Source organism: Saccopteryx leptura, chromosome 3 (assembly GCF_036850995.1).
Source record: "Saccopteryx leptura isolate mSacLep1 chromosome 3, mSacLep1_pri_phased_curated, whole genome shotgun sequence".
Classification (NCBI taxonomy): Eukaryota; Metazoa; Chordata; class Mammalia; order Chiroptera; family Emballonuridae; genus Saccopteryx; species Saccopteryx leptura.
Genome location: NC_089505.1, coordinates 338,424,749 through 338,435,592, shown reverse-complemented (window position 1 = coordinate 338,435,592; position 10,844 = coordinate 338,424,749). Strand labels below are relative to the sequence as shown.

At 48.7% G+C, this 10,844-nt stretch overlaps 1 pseudogene; it reads right to left on the bottom strand.

Annotated features, from left to right (window-relative positions):
• Positions 1-9,656: 9,656 nt before the first annotated feature.
• LOC136398567 (N-alpha-acetyltransferase 10 pseudogene) lies at positions 9,657-10,471 on the bottom strand (annotated as a pseudogene).
• Between the last annotated feature and the right edge of the window lie 373 nt (positions 10,472-10,844).

Sequence of the window (10,844 nt, the reverse complement as noted above, 5' to 3'; positions counted from 1 at the left end):
CTCTCTCCAGCCTGGAAGCTTCAGGATTGCTAGACTTCTTTTTTTATTATTATATATATATATTTTAGCGAGAAAAACAGAGAGAGGGACAGATATGGACAGACAGGAAGGAAGGGAGAGATATGAAAAGCATCAATTCTTTGTTGAGGCACCTTAGTTATTCATTGATTGCTTTCTCATATGTGCCTTGACTGGGGGGCTCCAACAGAGCAAGAGACCCGTTGCTCAAGCCAGCGACCTTGGGCTCAAGCCAGCAACCACGGGGTCATGTCTATAATCCTACACTCAAGCCAGTGACCCCATGCTCAAGCTGGATGAGCCCACACTCAAGCCAGCGACCTCGAGGTTTTGAACCTGGGTCCTCTGTATCCCAGTCCGATGCTCTATCCAGTGCGCCACCGCCTAGTCAGGCAGCCAGACTTCTTACTTGTTGACTGAGGGCTCCCGACATGTGTATGCCAAGAGAGAAAACCAAACAGAAACCACATTGCCTTTTATGACCTAGGCCCATCCCAAGTCATGCAGCATCACTCTGACCAAGCAGTTACAAAAGTGCACCCAAGTTCAAGAGTAGGGAGTATAGAGCCCGCCTCTCCATGAAAGAACATCAACGTCACACTGAAGAAAACATGTAGGATGGAATACAAGTTGGTGTGGCCATCTTTGGAAAGTCCAATCAGCCATAGCCAAGGTCGTCATTAGGCCTGTGAACAGCTCCCCCTCCCCCTCTGCCCACTTCTGAATCCTTTTCCTTCCTTTCTTCAAGTGTTACTTTTAAGAGCACACTTTAAGTAATATTCTGCTCACTAAACTGTGTTTCAGAGACTACTTCCTAGAAACTCAACCTGTAAGACTAACCCCCCCAAACCAACATGTTCAAAGAAAGTCATCATCGGCCCCTCCACCCGCCCGGCCCCCCCACCTTCTCCTCGTCTTCATGTCTTACCTCGCTGAGTGGAACCACCTCTGTGTAGCATCCACTCTCTCCTCCGGCACTCTCCCAGACACCCTTCACATGTGTCCATATCTCTTCTTCCTTCATCCATCTTGTCACCATCTACCACCCTGCTCTGCTCAACAGCCCACAACCCGTTTTCCGAGCACCCTCCTGGCTCCCTGCTGCCCCAGCTCCGCTTGTCGCCAGACGTCCTTTCTAAGTCTCAGGTTGGAGTTTTTCCTTCCCCATTGCCAAGGTGATAAAGTCCAGCCTTCTTACATGGCCCACAGACCCTTTGTAACCAGGCCTTGCACTCTCTGAGGTCCTCACATCTCCCCCCCCTACCCGTTACACTAATCCCCTCTGAGTTTCTCTTAGCGCCTTTGTTCTGGGCGCGGTAAAGTCTCTGTCCTCTCGGGGCTGTTCCCACTGGGTGGACCACACTATTTTTCTTTCACAAGAGAACTACTTATCTTTTGGTTTTGGTTCAAATTTCAATTGCTTCAGCAAGCTTGTCCCTGACCCCTAGAATGGGCAAAGGGCTCTGATCTGAACTCCTAGAGCACCCCTTCCACCACACTGCCTGGAAGTCACAGGGTGTCAGCTTTCCTGGTGGCTGGACATTCCACCAGGGCAGTGATCATGTCATTGTGTCACCAACGTAGCCAAGGCGCTTAGCCCAGTGGTTGGCACACAGGGGACACTCGAACAGACTGCTTTGTACAATTGGGCAGGAGGTGCACCGATTAATTAAACAGGTCCCAGGTGCATAGGCTGCACTGCACCGTGGATACATCCCCTAGAACAATTATTATTATTATTATTATTATTATTATTATTTATTTATTTTTTTTCTGAAGCTGGAAACGGGGAGAGATAGACAGACTCCCGCATGCGCCCGACCAGGATCCACCCGGCACGCCCACCAGGGGCGAAGCTCTGCCCACCAGGGGGCAATGCTCTGCCCCTCCGCGGCGTCGCAGGGCAGAGGCCAAGGAGCCATCCCCAGCACCCGGGCCATCTTTGCTCCAATGGAGCCTTGGCTGCGGGAGGGAAAGAGAGAGACAGAGAGGAAGGGGGGGGGTGGAGAAGCTAATGGGCGCTTCTCCTATGTGCCCTGGCCGGGAATCGAACCAGGGTCCCCCGCATGCCAGGCCGACACTCTACCGCTGAGCCAACCGGCCAGGGCCAGAACAATTATTTTTAAGTGGCATGTCACAAGAATTTTTAAAACATGCAATGCTTTACCATTTAGTCAGGGGCACTAAACTCTTTTCCCTTAGATTGTCAAATAAAAAAAATTACAACAGCCAACGCAACAATAGCCATCCGGTGTGAATGAGTCAAAATTATACCCATTTTTTTTGTCTGATTGGCAAGAATATATTGTTTGGCGTGTTACAGAATTTTAGTAATTAGTTTATGTGTACCATGAGATGAAAAAGGTTGAAAATCACTGCCCTAGAATTATGTGATGCCTACAATAAACACACAAAGTGGCCTGCCAGACGTTTTGATTGCATAATCAAATGAATAAATAAATTATGCTTATTGTTGGTGCTCTCTGTTAATAACAAAATTAATGTTTGGTGAAAGAAAACGCAATATTTGCAATTAGGAAAAAAAGAAAAGAAAAGCAAACACAAAGCAATGGTTCTCATCCGGGACGCACATTAGCATCGGCTTGGGAGCTCTGGAAAAATACTGATGCCTGGGCCTCGCCACGGGCTGCTTACACAGAATCTCCGGAGCCGAGCCGGGCCCAGCACTGGGACTGTTTACACCTCCCCAGCTGTCTCTAACGGGCAGCCAAGGTTGAGAGCCTCTGGCCTAACAAGCACCCAAGCACATCCAAGGCGCTTAAGAAACCCACCGGGCAATCATTAACCTCACTCTCAAACACCTCAGCTGGGAGCCATGGGGCTGAGCACCCAAGATTAAAACTATTTTCTGGCCAGTCTAATAGCATTCTGCTCTTGACTCCTTGTGTTCCAGGCAACTAAACCACACTAACCTCCTTCACCAACACATTGCTGACCCACTTAAGATGCATTTGTTTAGTCTGCCCAATTAGATTAAAATTGGAAAGAAGTGGTAGTGTCTTCTATTTCCTTTTTATTTCAGAAACTCTGAGCATGTTCAAGGACATAATAGACTGGCAGAATGTTTCTTTTTGTATGAATTTGCAAAGTCCCTTTGAAACTTTGCTAGCATAAGAATAGTACTTTCTTAATATAGTTTATAAATATTTTAAGAAAACCTGAGCAGAGTAACTTTTTCCTCCCCTCTTCTCCAGAGAAGTTAGGCTGGCATTTTTCTGTAGACAGCTTTGGCCAGTTATTCCTTGGTGTCATTCTTTTCTCTGCAAAGCTCCCGTCAGAGTCAGGGTTGATTTGCTTTGGACGCAGCGCAATCATTAGTCCCATTACTTTTTCCATGGAGAAACTTCTTGCTGAAGTAATTGAGTAGCACAAGTCCTTTTATGTGTGTGTGTGTGAATACGTGTATGTAGATATGTAAAACCAACAACAACAAAAAAACCCACTCTCCTTTGACACTAATTTTTCAGCCTCCCAGTGATCACATACCATTGCAGATTATCATCATACATTATTATGAAACATTATTACCTTTTATAGGTAGGAAGTTGGATGCATTTCAATGGCTTCACTCAGCCGCTAATTGATTCACGTAGTTTTCTGACATTCAAGTTTAAACGTATTGCTTCCCTAAACAGGAGAAATACTTCCCACTGGGGATTGGCCTGCACAGTCTTACACCTCCTGAAGCAGATGCTGCTCTCTGCAGTTTATCATTGCTATTTCTGGACAATGTTTTCCTTTCTGACATGATTGTTTTCTTTAGCTGACCCACTGCGTGCTCCTGATGACTCGGTGGATTTTAGTTCTATATTTCCATACTTAATTTTATTTCTTTTCATTATTTTGTCTTTAACTTGTCTTACGATGGCTAGTTTAAGGAAAGTGTTCCTTTCTTATATCATTTTAAAGCCAGTAGCCACGGCCACCATCACAGCCGCCTGGCCCATGCAGGTTTACATTAGATTCGGACAGACGGTAATGAAACAATGGAGCCAAAAACTGGTGGGCCATCAGCTTTAATCCTAGCTTGTACCAGGTGGGCAAGAAATACAAACACTGGGCTCCAAAACCCACTCATTCAGTGCTCACAAAGCTACTGACTTATCCAAGTTTCCTAGAATCAAAGGTTTCTAGCTCACCAGCCTTATTCACCTCTGTTCCCCATTTCCTTCTCTCTATACAAACTCGGCACAAACTGGCTACTCCTTCAGCACTCAGCCATCTTGGCTGCTTCTCCTGGCCTCCTCCACGTGGCCTTTCTCTGCTCTCTGCTCTCTAATGCTAATCTCAGGAACCGAGAGAGAGTAAACTCCAGGTCTGCCCCACTTTTATAGTGTAGAAACCAAAACCTTTAATCCAATATACAAAATAGGGAAGTCTCTAATACAAAGTCACTTATCTGAGGCATGATGGGATTGCACCACCCCACATCAAAAAGGGTGGGAAAGGCTTAGTCCTAAAACCAAGCCCCAGGCTACAAGCATCTTTCCTGCCCACAGCCCACCCCCAATACACATTAATATCACCTGGGCTATGGGCTTCCATGTGGGCAGTGCCATCTTTAACAAAGTGAGCATAATATATTTTATCTGCCCAACAGGTCAGATTTCTTTTCTTTTTTTTAGAAAGAGAGAGAGGGAGAGAGAGAGAGTGAATGAGAAGCATCGACTGGTAGTTGCTTCATTTTAGTTGTGCATTGTTCATTTATCATACATGCCTTGACGGGGGAGTGCGGGGCTCAAGTAAAGTAAACAACCACTTGCTCAAGCCAGCAACCTTGGGCTTCAAGCCAGTGACCTTTGGGCTCAAGCTTGCGAGCCCTTTGTTCAAGCCTTGCACAAGACTGTGCTCAAGCTGGCGACCTTAGAGTTTCAAACCAGGGACCTCTGCGTCTCAGGTCCATGCTCTTTCCACTGCACCACCACTGGTGAGGCCTTTCTCGTGTCATTTTAAAAAGTCAATCCCACCCACTACATTCTGTAAGTTTCTAATCAGTGATCTTAATCATTTTCTCAGATCTTAAATTCGTCCTCTCTTTAGCAGAAACCAGAGGTCTGTCAGGCAATGGCCATTGGGGCAAAGAGAAGGTGGGATGGCAAGGAACAAAAGCCACTGGATGTGAAGTCCCTTTTCTCTTCTTAGGGTCTTAATTGTCTGCTTCTGTTTATTCTTATTTCTAACTGTTGGGTAAATAAATGCTTTTTAAGTTTGCTAGCTTGTATTGCTTGTATTGGGGCAGCACCATGGTGTGTATAATCTATGAAAGGCTGCGGGTGTTTGCCCTCAGGGCAGCAGATTGCAAATTGGGGATTGCCTTCCTGCCTGGGAGGAGCTGTTGTTTGCTAGCTTTTGCTGGAGAAGGGGTTTTTCCCCTAGCGGTTTTGGCTGGAGAGTGCAGAGAAAGGGGGAGTGCTGTTTTGTAGGGGCCTATGAGTCCGGGAGAGTCTGGAGAATGAGTCGGGGCTTGGAAGCCCTGAGAGAAAGGGAAGCGGTCTTCCCTGCCTGTTTGCTCTTCCGCTATTAGGAGACTTTAATAAACAGAATGGCCCATCATTTTCTGGCTCCACAGTTCCTTTACTGTCTGCCAGAATCCAATGAGAACCTGCACCTGCATGGCCACGGCGGCGGCCACTGGTCTTACACTAACCTTGGTTAAATCTTGTTGACTCTTTCTCTTCAAGGGCAGGAGGCCAGATCAGCCGATGTCCTCATGTCCTTCTCAGCACTAACTCGACGTTTAATCCTGAAGTTTTCTCAGGACAGGAATAGCTGGGTGAGACTTTTGAAAGCCCTTGGCTCATACTCTTTCCTGTGTCCTTTCCCAGCTGGTTAAAACACCTCATATTCCAGCATACTCTTCTATGTGCAACCACTGCCGGTCCTAGGATAGTCTTGTTTCTTCTGCATCAAATGTAGTCACTCTCCTCTGAGATCGGGAGTGCCAGTGGTCCATGGGAGGGTAGGAGATTAGCATTCTCATGGTCCCTATACACCATCCAGAGCTCTCCCATTTGTCACCCTTCCTTGGGCTCCATCTCCTAGTTTCAGGGTAGCCTCTTCTCTAAGGCCACTCTGGCCACTCCATACATTTCTGCACTCAGAGAACCATCTCTCCAGACTTCATTCTCTCGTAAAGCTTTCCGACAGCTAACATCTAAACTAAAAGCAAACTGTGCACCTGCTTCCAAACTTCTTTTTAAATCATTATAAAAAGTTTCTCAGAAAGCAGCCTTAAAAATGTCTTTTAAATACTTATAGGCATAAAAATGGCCAAGCTAGTGTGACTCAAACAGAAACTGCTCCCAAGGGACCAGCATACCTTTTTCTGAAAGGTAACACGTTTGCTTGAGTTTGAACTTGAGGAGTGAATTAAGTATTCTTTTGGAAACATCTTGTAGCAGTTGAAAGCACAGGCTTCAATCCTGTAGGCCTGGATTAAACATCGACTTTGCCCCCTATCCTAATTGTGTGACCTTGGGCAAGTTATTTCATGCCTCTAAACTTTAGTTTCTTCACCTGTCATGTGGGCTTGGTCCCAACTGCGCTCGGAGGATGCTTATACAGATTTTTTTTTAAATTTTTATTTATTTATTCATTATAGAGAGGGGAGAGAGAGAGAGAGAAAGAGAAGGGGGAGGAGCAGGAAGCATCAACTCCCATATGTGCCTTGACCAGGCAAGCCCAGGGTTTTGAACCAGCAACCTCAGCATTTCCAGGTTGATGCTTTATCCACTGCTCCACCACAGGTCAGGGCAGATTAAATGAGAAAACATGTTGAATAGCTCTGATGGGTCAGGCACCGCATTAGGCCCAGTCTTGACTAAGATGGAAGCTGTTCCTGCCATCATGCTGCTGCAGGGGTCCCCAAACTTTTTACACAGGGGGCCAGTTTACTGTCCCTCAGACCATTGGAAGGCCGTCACATACAGTGCTTCTCTCACTGACCACCAATGAAAGAGGTGCCCTTCCGGAAGTGCGGCAGGGGGCTGGATAAATGGCCTCAGGTGGCTGCAAGTGGCCCACGGGCCGTAGTTTGGGGATGCCTGGAAGCCTTAGAGTCTAGGAGGGGGTTTCAATCCAGTTTTGGTATAGACTGTCCTGTGGACGGTTTTGTCTAAGCAGAACTGAAGGCTGAATAGGGGTTAGGCCAGAAGGGTGCTCTTGTAGAGGAAACAGCAAGTGCAGTGTGCCCTGGGGCAGAGGGGGGGTGTCCAAGAGTGAGGCCATCAAAAACCACATAAACCATTCTTAGAAGGACTGGTTAGGAAGCTGTTTTATTAATTCAAATGCAAAATCTTGGTGCTCTAAATGGGAGACAAAGCAGTGAGCAATCAATGGATGTGAACAGAATTGATGGGATTTTGCATTTCATTGGATGTAGTGGGTTCCTTCAGCATGGATTCAACAACCAGTTCCTTGCAGGACCTTGTCTGATTTACTTATCTACCGCTGAGTCAAATGTCCTTCAAACTTCCCTGGACCTATCCATCCTCATCCACCCCAGAGGCCAAGTTGTGTTTGGCCTGGGGCCGGGGGCAGTAGCGCTATCCCATGGAATGTGCTTGGGGTAGCCCTGGGCCATTCTTGTTTTAGAAAAGTCAGGAGTTTAAAAAGAGCTGTCAGCACTTGAGGATTTGTGAGGTGATTACCTGGTGAGTAGACTCTTCCCCTTTCTCTAAAAGCCTGCTTTGTAATCAGTGCAGTAGCCTAACAAAAAGGGTGGGAGAGGGAACTTCACCCAACATAGCTGCTGCCATGCTGTCATTTGAGCTGAGCCAATGGAGGAGAAGAGGAGAGCCATGGTAGGGAAGGGCCCAAGCCATAATCCAAAACCATCCTCTCCCTCAGAGTGCTTTTTCTAATCATGCTTTGGAGTCTTTGACAATGAAGTTTGTTTAAAAGCCCTGATCCTTTACCAACAAACGGCAAGTAATGGCAGTGAGAAGAGGGAGGGGCAGGAGAAGGGCCTAGAAGCTAAGACGGTGCGCGCACAGGGAACTGCTGTGGTGCGTGAGGAGACTGTGGTCCCCTTCACAGTGTCGAGAACAAGTAGAGAACGCCAGGTTATTCTCAAGTTACTTTTAGACCATCAGGAATACCATTCTGAAACAGGGACATCTGGGTCACTACTTTAATAAGTTTTATACCAACAACAGCAACAAAAATAGCTGACATGAAATGCATATTATGTGCAAGGTCCCATACCAGGCAGGGAAATTTATCTTTTATTCCACACAGTGAGACTATTAGGGAAGTAGGGCAATTGTTCCCATTGTGCAGATAAGGAAGTCGGGCTCAGAAGGCTGATGTCACCAGGGGGAAAACATGAAAAGTAGGACCTTAGGGGGTGGATAGAAACTGATAGTTAACAATGTAGTATTTGTGGGAAGTTTTGTGTTTGGTAATGGGAAAATAATGCTAATCAGGGATGTTGTGTAAATACCGTTTAATACTTATTTTAAAGCAACCACCCGGTGGTCTACATGTCCCCAGCGATCTTCAGAGAGGAAAAGGTGCTCATTCATCCAGTTTGACTGCCAAAGGCCCTGTCAGTACCTATTGTCCCTTTATGGGGGATCGTGGCAGCCCAGAGGACAGCCAGGCTGACTTCTGGGTGGCTCCGCTCCTTAAACCCATGCACTCCAGACTTTGCTCCCCCTACAGTGAGCCGCTGGTGAGAAGGTTGCCAGCAGGCCTGCAGACTGCCCAACTCCACCATCCCAGACCAGGGGAAAGTGTTTCTGGGGAGCCAGCCTGGCCTGTTTGGCACTGGTGGACAAGTCTGAGCGGGATGAACAAGCAGGAAGTGCCAGTTCCTGCACTGCACGCGGTGAAGAACCTGTCGGGCCAACGGAGACAGAGACGCCGCACCCCCCTCCACCCCGCCCGGAACAAACTGGCCTGGCAGCCCCGCCCCCCGCGGAAACCTGCTGGAGAGCTCCTGTTCTCTGCCTGGATTTTTGCAATTCTGGCATTTGAGCAGTCTTGAAGCACCGTCTGGTGACACTTGTCTGGCGATGATTTTGCTAGCCCACGATGTTCACCAACTCCCGCAGTCCCTTAACTGAGGAACCCGCGGCGTCGAGGGGCATCTGGCACCGCATGCCCTGTCTCTGGGCCTCAGGTCCTCTGCCTGTAAAATGAAATACTCAGATCCAGTGAGCCTAGAGTTTTGATTCTGAATTCATTATCAGTGGAATAAAAAGGACAGTCCGCACTACCAGAACAATTTAAATATTCACCACTCCCAGATAAGAAGTAAGAACTCACTACAGGACGTATGGAGGGAAGACGAAGGCCAACATGGATATCCTGTATGCTAACCAGGGGTCCCAACAGGGGCAGCCCAGGGCTTTCTGGACTTCAGGAAGTCCCTAGACCTGGGAACAGAATCACAGCAGGCCCTCGGCTGACCCGGGGTGCTCCCAGCAGCCCCAGATCACTAGGGTGAAGGAGCCCCAGCACTCCAGCGACAGGACCCCCACTTTGAAAGGCTTAGTGAAAGGAAAGAATATGGAGGGATGCTGGCAGAGGCCCTCACGACCAGTGCCACCCCCTTTCTTCTCGCTCTCTCTTTCTCTCTTTTTTCCCCACTGGGTGAAGTTTATAGTGAATCCTCAAGAGGCGAGGACGGGGCGGGCAGCCAGGCAGGGAGAGGAGCACGTGCAGGCTCCGGAGGCCGAGTCGGAAGGCGCAGAGCCGCCCTCGACGTCAGTGCTCCGTGGTTTCACTGACCTTGCTCAGGCCACCACCGCTGTCCTTGGCAGCCAGGCCCTCCTCCTCCCGACGGGGCGCTGGCTCTCCCCCGTGTTCCTGACCGAGCCCAGCACTGTGTGCCTGTCCTCCCTCAGCTCCTGGCGCCACCTCAACTCGCCTGTGATCCCATCCGGACGCGATCCTGCTTCACCGCACAGAGGGCCTCCCCCTCTGCATAGCGTTTGGGCTCCACTTCACTGATCTGAATGTTGAGGGTTTCGGCATAGAGGCACCGGGCGGCCCGGTCCCTCTCTGATATTCAGGGAGATGTGTTTGGCATTGAAGTTCTCAATCATGGCCCAGGAGGCCTGTTCAGCTTCCGAGCCAGGCCAAGGGGCTGGTGGGAACGCTTCACAACCATGGCGAGAGGTCCATGGGGATGGGGCAGTCATCTGGGTCCTCTTCCACTGCGGCCAAGACCCACCCCACCAGCCTCCCTTTCTCATCCTCAGTGAGGTAGGAGAGTGGGGCCCGGAGAGGCATGGTGGAAGTAGTATTTCATCTGCTGGTTCTCAGGCAGGCGCAGGAGGCTGCCGTGCTGCGTGTTCACCGGGGACTCGGGCTGCAGGGAGGAGCCTCCTTTCTGCTCTTGACCAAAGCGGGGAAGCGGAGGCCCGAACGGTTTACGTGACTTGCTCAAGGTCTTACCTCTAACAGGTTTGGGGCTGAGTTCCATAGACTACAGTCTCCACTGCCAGCTCATGCCTGCAAGGAGAGGGGGGAATTTTCACCTGTGAGTCACCTCTGTTTTATCCCTCCCGGGGAATTCATTCTCCAGTTGGTCAGGGCAGACAGCCCGTGATTTCCATGAGTGATTTATGCTCGTGGATTTCACTGCAGCAACTCTGGCTACCCCAATTTAGGCCTTCCGGTTATCTTGACTCACCGTGGTGTGCTAGCTCAGAAACCCCAAACAGGGCACGATCAGCTTTACTGTCCGTGATAAGAGAGAAAAAGAACCCGTGTGCCCATTAAAAAGTCATCATTCGGATTTAAATCAACCTTGGTTAAAATAATCAAGAGACCCCAGGAACTATGGAAAGGTCAAA